Below are 13,412 nucleotides of genomic sequence, written 5' to 3' on the forward strand. Positions count from 1 at the left end.
GAAGTTACAAAAGAGGTTCATGAACACAAGAGATGGTGATGGGTCAATGCAAGACAACAAATAGTATATAATTGGAGTCTCTTAATGTAGAGGCAATGAATTATCCATGGACAATAAACACAATCGAAGTTGAGAAAAATGAAGTGAAAATAGTAAGGTTAAAGTTGGTGAATTGGATGAAGCCACCATTTTTGGCAATTGGTATGTTGAACAGTCAAAGTCTCGTATTTATGTCACCAAGGGAAGATAAACCTTGTGTAAAGATGACAAATATTGGTTCATATGGAGCAAATTTGAGTAGAGGTGGTCAATTTCCTCTAATTATGGTGATCTAATAAGTTTTAATTTCTTCATCAGTTCTTTGTGGAGAGTGATGATATAGCACAACCTGTTCTTCAATAATTTTTGTACTTCCATCTCCAAATTGTATGTGTTGTTGATCATAGTTGATCAACTAATGATAATGTAGCCTATGGTTATAACTTCCATATCCAATTCAAAATCCATCATAAAGCACCTTTTCCCTAATCTAGTTGTGTCATCCCCTATTTGATTTGTTGATACAAAGACATAAATTGTAGGAAAAAAAATTATTTACTATTATTTTACTCTTGTTCATATACATGTCAAATATCTACCCACTTCTACATACTACACAACCAAAAATGATACAAGGACTTGACGACTAGTTTACAAAGGGAAGTGAAATAGGGGGAAGTTGACTTCTAGAATATGTTGCTCTATCTTAAACTTATAAGGAATTCTAAATAAAATATTCCATTTTTAGAACAAGGAAAAGAATCGAGAACCTAGAATATAGTGACTACAGTCTGATGAAGAAGTGATCAACAAATAAGTCTAGAGTTAATACACCTCCACCTTGTCCAATTTCCTCTAAACTTTATACATACAATGGGAAGCCATATTTTCAAGTAACAAGACCATAGATTGAATAATCATGACACTATTTAGCACAACTATAAGAAGAAAGTTAAGCATATCATTGAGGAAACTGAAATAATTATGAAGTGATCATTCTTGGTAAGTTGGACAAAAGAACTAACGGTATAAGACTTTTTATGTAGAATATACGAAAGAAAATACAATAATAGACTAAATGGATTCAAAATTATTATAAATAAGATTCATTAGGCATTTAAGTAAGAAAAATAACTTAGGTTTTCTTTCCTCTAATTCTTTAATGAGAATAGATTCATTAATTAAACAACAACATGAGAATCTATAGCCATGACCAGCTTATCTATGTCCATGAATAACTTAATTTGCATTATGTAAATTCTAAACCAAAACCATGATAAACCTAAACCAAACACTCATATCAACCAATCACACTCAAAAAGTGAGCCATGAGCACTCTCCAATTATTGCAAAATATTACTATGTACTATGAATGGTAACCACTAATCCATTTTGTCTTGTATGGGCATAATAGAACCATGTCTCAATTAAATTATTGTTTCTTACACTTAGTGTAAATAGGAAGAATAGCTATAACATAGTTTCTCAATCCATTAGGCAACACCCAACAATTTCTTGATATCTTTCTGCAAACATAAGGTTACATATATTAGCCACTATTCCTATAAGACGCGTCATCAAACAAATAAAACCGGTTTGAAAAGATTGTAAGTGCAATTTTCATAGAATAAATTGACAAAATAACAAAATATGATTTTCAAGTACCTCAATTTTCAACATAGATGTTGTGGGTGCATATCTTTCAACTACATTTCCATCATTGTCAACCAAAAACTTAGTGAAGTTCCATTTTATGCTATCACCAAAAAATCCACCTTTGGTTGATTTCAAGAACTTGTAAATAGGGGCTGCATGACTACCATTGATCTCAACCTACATCATCAAAGTGCAATACAAACAAAAAAAGATAATATGTAATAACTTTGTTTACTAGTTAAATAAAACTTGAAAAAAATACAATTATTTTACAATAACATTGCTCCTAAAATATCTAGTGAAGATATCTAATAAGAAATCAAAATATAGCTAATTATGCTAACCTTGCTAAAAATGAGAAACTCTACTATAAAGCGAGTACATGCCACCTCTACAATCCCCTCGTTATCACCTAGTTCCTATCCACCAAACTGGTTGCAAGGGAAGGCTATGATTTCTACTCCTATAGTTATCCATAATAATATTTATCAATTTCTTGACTCATATTATATATTATTAGAACAAGCTAAGAACCATTTTTTAAAGTTGGTTTCTAGAAAAGAATCTGATAACAAATAAGTTGTGTCCTACCTACCAGCAGTGACAAACATTTTTCAGAGATTACCATATTATTATCAAGATTACCATTTTTCTATCATTGATTATAATATTATTAAAAATATTTAAATTCATTAACCTGTATTTTTTGAGTAGTGATTTAGAAATAATATTTGGCAAGCTATAATTTCAATAATTGTGATGTTGAGGCAAAAGGGAAAAAAATTCATTCTAAAGATTCTAGTATTGCTATCAAAATTTAACTTGTAATTTTTTATATTAAAATTCATTGATTCGTTTTTCATAAACTCATCTATTATGAGAATGAATGACATGTTTCACTTATTACACCTAGGTGATGTTCATAGAGGTGAATTGGAACTTAGGTATTAAGATAAACTTTTGATAATAAAGAATTCTTGTCTAATCTAATAAGTAGAACATTTCATACATATTAATTTGTGTTTCCTAAATTATGATTCAAATTTTTTTTTGACCTATATTTAATAAATTGTGAAATGTAAAAACTCATCTCTCATGATCATAGTAATATTCATAAAGATTAGTTTTTCTTTAAACCTCATTCTAAAGATTATACTATTGCCTCATTCTAAAGATTATACCATTGCTATGATAGTACAATGTTTAGTTCTCATTCAAAATCATTGATCTATATAAGTTGTGAGTATCGTGGTCTTAGATAAGGAAATCTGGCAGGATGCTAAAACTTCTTGATTCTCAACTTTTAGAAGTCAAAGATCTTAATTTCCAATAACTACAAGTGAACTATTTTCTTGAGCTCTCTAACACCATTTAATAAAATCAAAATTGCACTGATTCAATATAATACATTAGTTATCACAATTGGAAATCTTGTAAATCTTAGGAAAAACACCAAATTTAGCTTGGCCACAAACAAGGGCATGTTCGGTTAAAATTCTAACCTTCCCATATTATCTAACAAAAAGACTTGAGTAGCTTGATTAAGACCACATGGCCACATTACCATATATTTTATGTTTCTTTTTTCCACAACCTTTCAAATAGTTTCTTGGGTTTGTGGTAAATTTGAAAATTGATGAAGAGCCAAATTATGGATTGATTTCACTTTTTGATAGATTGATTGGTCCAAACCCTATGGTAAAACCAATAAATACACATGGTTCTCTAAAGGTATGATTATTTCTATAGGAATATCAAACTTTGGAATGTATGTAGGATCCTCTCTAATGCAATTTTAATTTTAGTGAAGGTTGTCTACCAGGATGGTAAAAAGAGAGGGAGGTTAACTATGGAGGAAGATGGTGATGAGAAACCAAAGAATATACTATGGGCATAAAATTTGCCCTCATTGATTTTGATCTAGAATTAAAACTGTAACCATGACACTAACAAAAGCCATTCAATGTAAACACAAACTAGATCCCTAAGATGAATACAATATCTCCTAAAATTAAGTGAGATCCATAAAATTGTTTTAAAACATCTCATTAGATTTAATTCAATGTATATAAACTATAATCTGTAAACAATTCTAAAACATCTCATCAAATTTAATTCAATGTATACAAACTAGAAAAGTTTAAGAGAGTTTTTCAATTGAAGAACTTGCACAAATAATTATTGAATTTACTGCAACACCAACTCTATTCATCAGTTATCAAATTTTGCACATATAGATTTACATTTTCCCAAAGAAGCAAAAATGAGGTCTCAAATATGATATTTACCTGAGAAAACTAATAGTTGCAACTCTTATTCTATATTTACATAAGAAAAAAAAAACATTAACTTCTCTTTCACCCTTTAGAATTAAAATATTTATAAGAAAATGTAAGCTACAACTAAACAATCTAAAACAAAAAGAAAAGAAAAATCTATAACCTGAACCTAAAGCAAAGACTAACCAATGGTGCCCAGAATCATCATCATATACAAAAGATCAGAATATTTTTCCACAGAGGAGTTTATCCTACAACACCAATTTTGCAAGCATCAACAAATCTCAGAGGCTTCACCCATTGATGTTTTCCAACTTTGCAGGCCAGAATGATGGTCTTTCAAACACTTGCTAGACAGAATTCTCATAAAAGAATTTACTACATTCGTGCAATACCTTAGAGTGGTGACAGTCTACAACCCACAATTCATTCCCAACATGATAAAGCTACTTCTTTGACCTAAGTTTACTATTCAAATCAGGAACCTTGTCTAAAAAATCCAGTCCCTTGTAGATTTATCGTACCTGAGAAGCTCTCCACAGGGTATGACCATGGACCATTAACATGTAGAGCTCATTTTTTGACACGACAACGGTGAATCACTTGATCTCTCGAGGTAGGAATTCGGGGATCAAAGTCTTGCGGTTAGTCCCAGGATCAAACTTCTCTATAGGGAGGGGATGAGTACAGATAAACAAACACTACAAAATCTAAGAAATAATGAGTCACGATTTTTATTATTATTATGACCTTGAGTTGGTCAAAAGTTTGATAAACTTGGGCATAAAAACCAAAAAATATGTATTGAACAAATCTCTATTTGAGTTGGTCAAAAATTTAGGTCAAAATTTGATCTATAATATACTAGTGTTTGTTTTACTTTCAAGATGTATGGTTTCTTTATGAATAGTTTAATGATGTATTTGTTAGTAAACCCCTTGAGATGTTTAGTAGTGAAGTGTTGGATGAGATGAATGAGATCTTAATTGAATCTATTCCTCCATCATCTTCGTCTATGTCTTTCCAATCCAACTGTTATGATAGGATTTTATCACGACTTCTTTTGTGTGAGGCAATTGGTAATGTCAAACTCGTTAAACTAGTTCTCTTTTAAAGGCTCTTTTAACTCTAAAATGATTTCCTCCTCAAAAAACACTCATTACTCATAAGGTTTGTCCTCAAAATAATGAGCCTCTTATAGTTCTTAAAGGAAATCCTAATTATCCTTTGATTGCACATACCTATCAGACACAAAATAATCCCCAATCTATTATTCTGGTTGTTCCTACTTCATTACTCCCTTCTCAATTGGTGCTTCCCCAATCACCTTGTTTTCCTAGTTCCTTCAAAAATAAGTATGGTCTTGTTGAGAAGTTACATGCTACTCCTGCTAAGATCTCCTTATAGGAAACTCTTTAAACTTCTCCCACCTATCATAAAGCTTTGAAAAAGGCTTTGTCTACTCTTCCTATCCCACCACCTAATCAAGATAACATCAATTCCTTTTTGGATTGTATGCATGTTGTATCCAATTCTCCACAAATTATGTTCACTCAAGAATATTTTCCTTCTAAGGAAGTGCAAAAACAATATGATGCTCTTATGGTAGTTCATCTCATTAATGGAAGTCTCATTCATTGGACTTTGATTGATAGTGGACTAGGTTTGAATGCTTATAGTTTAGACATGTTGAAATATATTAAAGATAATATGTCCACCATTAAAATTGATAATAACATTGCTAAGAAGACTTTGGGAATCACAACTCTACCTATTAAAGTAGGTCTAGTTATCTTAGATACTCCAACCCATGTGATGCTTGGACCTCTAAACTATAATCTCATTTTGGGAAGACCATGGTTACATAACATACACACACACACTATTCTCTCCACACTTCATAGTAAAGTCAAGTTCATTTTCAATAGTGTGATGTACACTCTTCATGTGGGTGATAAACCTAACAATTGTTTAAAGACTGAATCAACTAAGGAATTGAAACCTAGCGAGGGAAAACAAGAAACTAGAACTAAAAATGAAACTCAGTCAAATGAAAAACCTTTGTCTTCTACTTTGTCCGAGGATTATTAGGGTACTTAAGATTTTAATCCTACAGTTATTGGAGAATATTGAGTTTTTTAATCTTTCTTTCATGAAACTGCAAGAAGAACCTAAAACTGAGAAAGTTGTTTCCACCCCTTTTCAAGAGAGTTGAGTAATAACTTTGTTGTGACTTCAGCTCACAAAACTATTGAAGTTATTAAACCTCATTTTTATAACATAGTGACCCATGAAGATCCTTTAACCCTTACTAATATGGTTGCTCATTATGGTCTTGGTTATAATTTACTCACTAAACATAGAGTTAATGGTCAAGGTTTTGAAAAATTTCAACAAAGATTACATGTTCCCTTAACAAATGATGGTTGTGAACATAGCTATGGTCTAGATTCAATCTTTATAAGAAACCTTCTTTCTTTTTGAATGTTAATCACATTTTTGGTGATCCTCTAAAACTAACCAAACCACATCTTCTCACATCTGACCAATAGCCATCTTTGGATATCTTTTCCTTTGATGACAATATAGCATTATTCTTAGGGGCATGTGAGAATTTGTCTTCTTTCCATCACAATAAAAGAAACCGTACTAATTAAACACTAATGGATATTTTGGGGAAGATAGTGAATTTGGACAATATCTCGATCCTCTCCCATCAAAGATACTATGAAAAATAATCTCTTAATCATTGATATAATCGATGTGCAAGCTGATTCTAATGACTCTGAAAAGGTTATCAAGATTGGAGAATATCTAGACAAGAATAAAACAAAGCAACTCACTGGTCTTCCTCTCAAATTATTAGTTATATTTTCTTGGGTGTATTTGGAAATTCCTGGCATTGATCCTAAGATCTTCACACATAATATTAATCTTGCATCTAACATTAAGCTAGTCAAGAAAAGAGATTCATAAAATGAACCCAAATGCCACACACTAGCAACCAACAAAGCAAAAATCAAATAAATCAAAAATATTGAAGCATGTTGTAATCCAAGTCTTCTATCATGCCTAATGCTTGTATACAACAATTCCATCTCACCAATAAACTTATACTCAAAACACAATAATCACTTCTAGCATAATTCCCTATCAATGGCCTACAACTACTCTTCACAAAATCAACTATAACTATCACAAATTAATGCATGAAGATCTACGACCATAAAGATAATATATATTCATACTTTGAAACATAAATTCAATCTTGAATACTCAAGAATGTCATACATTGTCCATATCAATAGCTTGTAACATACATAATCATAGTTTGTCTATCTCATCTCTGAAACTCATGAACATTTATTGACATCAATGAAAAAAATTATATGTCAAAAACCATCTAACTACAATTCCCGCTATAAATCTCCCCAATATATCCAAAAATATCCCTCATAATTAATATGTCTCACTTTAGAATTGATGAAAATAAATGTGTGAAAAACTATCAATCCGAATGTAGCATCTCAAAACAACTTTCTGTATATCCTCAACAATGCTCCTTCTTTGACATGACTCTCCCCCATTAGAAAATAATTCCATCAAATGGAGATTTTCTAGATAATCTCTTCCCCTTGGACATCAATGGAAATAAGTGCCAAATAATGTCAAAATCTTAAAAAAATCTCCTCTTGAAAATTCCTCTGATCCAAGCCTCATACCAGCTACTCAAAGGAAAATCAAGTGTTACAAAACATACTAGGTGCTATAATCATGAAATATTCTTTTTCATAATTATATTTAAAGAGATCTTAAGCTTAGATTTGACCTCAACGACGACTCCTCCTTGGGAGAAAAACCCAAGAATCACATCCAAACTTATGATAATGCCCTAATAGCCTCTAGATTGACATATTCCCACATCATTTAGTTCTTGTAAGTTGGGGGCCATCACCCCAAGCATACTTTTGAGACAGTCTAAGGTTTATTTAGGTAAAGGATTTGTTAAAATGTCTCTTATTTATTCTTTTGTTCTTACATATTCTAACTTTACTTCTTTCTTTGCAACTTTCTCTCTCAAAAAGTGATACTTAATTGATATATGTTTTGTCTTTGAATGAAAAATTAATTTTTTTGACATGTTTCTTCCAAATCAACCGAGTATAATTAATTACAACAATAACATACTCTAGTTTAATAGCAGTCTAAGATATGCAATCTTGCTTCTTGCTTAAATAAGAATTGATGTAGGAGCATCCTGAGTGTAAGAGAAATCTTACATCACCCAAAAATATTTTATTTTTAGTCTTTTCCATTTTAATAAGGACTAGTAGATAGGGTGGTTACTATTAATGGGAACTTGCTATTTTTAGTAAGTTTTTCATATGAGCTCGGAATGTTATCATTTTCTATAGGAAGGTTCATTTTAGAGTTGTAAGCCTACCATAAAAATCTCATTGCTCAAGCATAAGTATGATAGAAGTTATTGTGAATTTTCGCTGGAAAAATTTGTAGAGAAATCTGCAAGCTCATCGTTGGAGGCCTTAGAGTGCTCAGATGAGGTCCAAAAACTTGATAAAAGGGCACTAACATAATTTTTAGCCTACATATCATGAGCTGGCATTTGCAAAAAGTGGTATAATAGCCAGTCAGAGCAACAGTTCGTGAGTTACGGCCTTTCAAAGTTGGGCTGCTTGAAATATCTAAAATAATTGTCAAAGATGTATTTGGCCGACTCTATATGTATTGTTAGGGTCTTTTGACCTTAGGTGTTAGGTTTCAATGTCTAGAACCTTCCCGGACAACATAAAATTGCCTATTTAAGAAAGGCTCAAACATTGTCTAGAACAGCTCTGGGTGATAGTTCATAGCTTGTCTTGTAGATTATTATAATGAAGGCGCCCATGTGGGTTAGCATATTGTACTTGTGAATTTTGTAATATCGCATTTGTGACACAAATAAGTCCATATTTTGTTCTTGCATTTGCTATTGTTTCTTTGTTTCTATTATGAGTTTATGGTATTAAGGGTGATGAAGGGCCATGCCACCCTTACCAACTCATAACCAAGAATGCAACAATATGGAGACAAAGAGATGACAAAATGCTTCCCAAGCAATTTTATTATACTTGAAAAATCCTTACAATATTCTCCAAATGAGAGAACTCCAAATTCTTACAATATGAGAGAGCTTCCAACTAGAAGAGCTTACAATAAAAGAGCTTGCACTTGAAGAGCTTGACCTTCCAACATTTGATTACAAGTGATTAGCCTTGCTTAAATAGGCACTTCCAACCCAAGACATTACAAACACAACCAATGTGGGATAAAAGGTAAATACAACTACCTTAATACAAATATTAAATTTCCACCCAAATACAACTAAGCACCACCATGTGGCCTAATTAGAAAATTGCATTTCCTTTGTGGATCACAACAAATATTAAATGCATGATCTAAGGAACTTTCCACAAACTTCTAAGATGCCACCTACACATTTTGATAAATGGAATGACAACTATTTTTCTATTTATGCCACCTATACACTTTGAAAATAGAAATCCCTTCTCTCCTTTTTTTTCTCTTTTTATTATTTTTATTAATTTTCTTTCTATTTTCTTCACTTTCTCTCTCCTCTATTTTAAATTTTTTTAAAAATAAAATTTTCCATGCAAGATGCTCCTGCATCAGACTCCCTAGATAGATAAAAAAAAGTGTGCCCCACACTTTGATGCCAAAAGAAAGCTGCAACCATCTTCATCTTCACCAAAGGTTTCCACTCATCAGGGACAAGAAAACCAATCTGCACATCATCCAAATATGCATAACTCATTCAAACACCAGACTATCAATCATCTAATCAACATGCTCACTCCCAAGAATAAAATGGACATAATGCTTCATCAACAAACCCTTATCCACATCAGCAACTAGTGAATCCACACCAACAACAACAAACTGCATATAAGCAACAATATGTAACTCCTTAGCAACATATGCCAAACTCACACCACCAGCAGTCTCATTGCTCACAACAAGATGCTTTGCAACATACAAGTCAACATCAACAGCAATCGGATCATCCATGACCGAGTGCTCCACAATCTCCATGTCAGACTCAACCAACTGATCATGAAAACCAATCTCCATCCCAATGTCAACAAGGTTAGGAATATCTTCAGCAACAACCTCTAGCTACTCTGCAAGTTCTGTATCGGACTCCACAATCTGATCAACAAAACCAACTTCTTCCACCTCAACCTTGCGATGCCATCTTCTCTCTCGAACAAGTCTCTTAACTGGCCAAATAACTCTCTTTCGAATCGATAGACTCCAACTCCACAAATGTTCACGGAATTCCTTCCTCACCCCATCCCTAACTTGATTAGTCAAGCTAGCTTCAAACCAAGCAGTCATCTCAGAAAACCTCCTCTCCATCACATCATGGAGATTCACAATCATCTCAAGGTCCAATCCTCTTGGAACCATCTACCAAGATCTTTGTAAACCCTCTGCAACAAATCCTTCCCACACTCCTTGTGACAACCTTGAATTGTTTGCAAGTCAGATCACAACTTGCCACCTCGCATGAACAATCAGGAACCACATCACAAGTCTAGGACCGCGGATTTGTAATCCACAAACTCTCTATGATCATGCCTCAACAAGATCAACCTTCCATTTTTGCATCCATCGATCAATCTGCATGTCTTCCCAAAGTCCTGGTGCAAACTGCCACAACTTCGACTATCTGTCTACATGCTTAGGAACAACTATGCTCTAATAAACTTCTCCCAACCAAGGTCCTGGTACAAACTGCCTCACACTTGGGTGATCTATTTGTACACTCAGGAACAATCGAGCTCTGATACCACTTGATGAAGGGCCATGCCACCCTTACCAACTCATAACCAAGAATGCAACAATATGGAGACAAAGAGATGACAAAATGCTTCCCAAACAATTTTATTATACTTGAAAAATCCTTACAATATTTTCCAAATGAGAGAACTCCAAATTCTTACAATATGAGAGAGCTTCCAAACCAAGAGCTTCCAACTAGAAGAGCTTACAACAAAAGAGCTTGCACTTGAAGCGCTTGACCTTCTAAAGCTTGATTACAAATGATCATAAGCCTTGCTTAAATAGGCACTTTCAACCCAAGACACTACAAACACAACCAATGTGGGATAAAAAGTAAATACAACTACCTTAATACAAATATTAAATTCCTACCCAAATACAACTAAGCACCACCATGTGGCCCAATTAGAAAATTACATTTCCTTTGTGGATCACAACAAATATTAAATGCATGATCTAAGGAACTTTCCACAAACTTCTAAGATGCCACCTACACACTTCGATAAATGGAATGACAAGTATTTTTCTATTTATGCCACCTATGCACTTTGAAATTAGAAATTCATTTTCTCTCCTCTTTTTCCTCTTTTTATTATTTTTTAAAATTTTAAAATATTTTTCTTTCTATTTTCGTCACTTTCTCTCTCCTCCATTTTGAATTTAAAAAAATAAAAAATAAAAATAAATTTTCCCATGCAAGATGCTCCTACATCAAAGGGGAGCACCCTTCATCAAGAATAAAGTCTCATTCCAATAAAGAAGGCTTCTCCACTAGTACATTTCTTGTTATCAAAACTTCCTACACAATTAGTCTTAGTAAAAACATACAAATTGAATTCATTTGATATATCATAGCACAAACCATAATTCAATGTGCCTTTCAAACATTTAATGATTCTTTTCACAACTTCTAGATGAGTTTCTTTAGGCTATGCTTGGAACCTTGCAACAATTCCAACAAAATTAGATATATTTGGTCTTATGTGAGCTAGATATTGTGATCCATTGACCATTTCTCTATAGTTTGTCTGAAATGTATCTAATGAGTCATCAATAGGAGATAATTTGCAACTTGTAAACATAGTTGTTTCCACTAGCTTACAATTTTCCGTTCCAAAAAAATTCTACAAATCCTTAAGATACTTTGTTTGAGATGTAAAAAATTCATCTTTATTTTCAAGGATTCACAAACCTAAGAAATATTTAAATTCCCCTATCATTGGCATTTCAAACTCACCTTTGTTCTTGTTGACACATTTGTTACTCATCTCATCATTATGACCAAATATGATATCATCAAGAAAACTTAAATAATTAAGATACAATTAAAGTTACTTATTAAGTATAAATTATTTTTTGTGCTACCTTTCTTGAATCCATGATGCAAAAGATACATGTCCAATCTAACATACCAAGCTGTTAGTGCTTGTTTTAATCCAGCAATGCTTTCTTCTAGTTGCATACCATGTTTTCTTGATTAGTTAATAGAAAGCAATCTAGTTGTTCTAAGTAAGCATCCTCTTCAAGCACATTATTCATGGATGTATATTTCACATCGATTTGATATATTTTGAATTCCTTATGAGACACATAACAATTTAATTACTTCAAGTCTAGCCATAGGAGAAAATATTTCTTCAAAATCAATATCTTCTTCTTATGGATAATCTTTAAAAGCCAATCTTACTTTACTCCTTAAAAATTCACCTTACTCATTCATCTTATTCCATTAACCCATTTAGCTCCTATAATATTTTTATTCTTAGGCTTGGGAACTAATTCCAAGTGTTACTCTTATCAATCCGATTAAATTCTTCTTACATTTCTTTAATCAAAGATTCATCTTTACAAGCTTCATCTATAGTCTAAGGTTCTACTCATGAAATCAAACATAATTCATTTCTCATCTTAGCACTCATCATCACACCTTTTCTTGCATCACCAATAATTTGATCTTTAAAATGATTCAATGATACATACCTTGGAGTTCTAGGAATTTTCCTCATCTCTTCAACACATACTTGAATTCCATTATCAATCTCAAAGAATTTTTTTGGTTCTTGTTCCGGATTTTGACTTTGACTTGTAGATGTTTTCTTTGCTTCATTATTTGAATCATAATCATTAATTTTCTTTCCTTTATTTGAAATCTCTCATCAGTACTCACATTATCACTTCTAATTAGATTCCTTAAATTGAAATTATAACATCTATATACCTTGCTCATAGTAGAGTAACCAATAAATTGTTAGCATGAATGCTGATGATATTTCTATGGGGGAGTATCCTAGTATTGCTAGAGCACTTAAGAGATTGTTACAGTGGTTACATGTTGCATTCATGGTAGTGTATGTCATTGATGTCAACATACTAAAGACTGATAGAGTAGCATACATAGATAAAGACTGTATGGATCGAGGATTGAAGCTAAGATCCAGTGAAGTTGAGGACATGTTCTATAGAGTGTCATGATGATATGGCTAAGGGTATGTGTAGAAAGTCAAATCTTGGTAATAGTAATTCAAGATTTACAAAAGATAGTGTACAAATAGAGTTCTTGAGAAGTGGTTTGCG

At 32.5% G+C, this 13,412-nt stretch overlaps 1 pseudogene; it reads right to left on the minus strand.

Annotated features, from left to right (window-relative positions):
- Positions 1 to 1,401: 1,401 nt before the first annotated feature.
- LOC149567257 (putative phospholipid hydroperoxide glutathione peroxidase) lies at positions 1,402 to 10,085 on the minus strand (annotated as a pseudogene).
- Positions 10,086 to 13,412: the final 3,327 nt, after the last annotated feature.

This window comes from Cupressus sempervirens, chromosome 3 (genome assembly GCF_028749045.1).
Source record: "Cupressus sempervirens isolate cs-2001-9-10 chromosome 3, ASM2874904v1, whole genome shotgun sequence".
Classification (NCBI taxonomy): domain Eukaryota; kingdom Viridiplantae; phylum Streptophyta; class Pinopsida; order Cupressales; family Cupressaceae; genus Cupressus; species Cupressus sempervirens.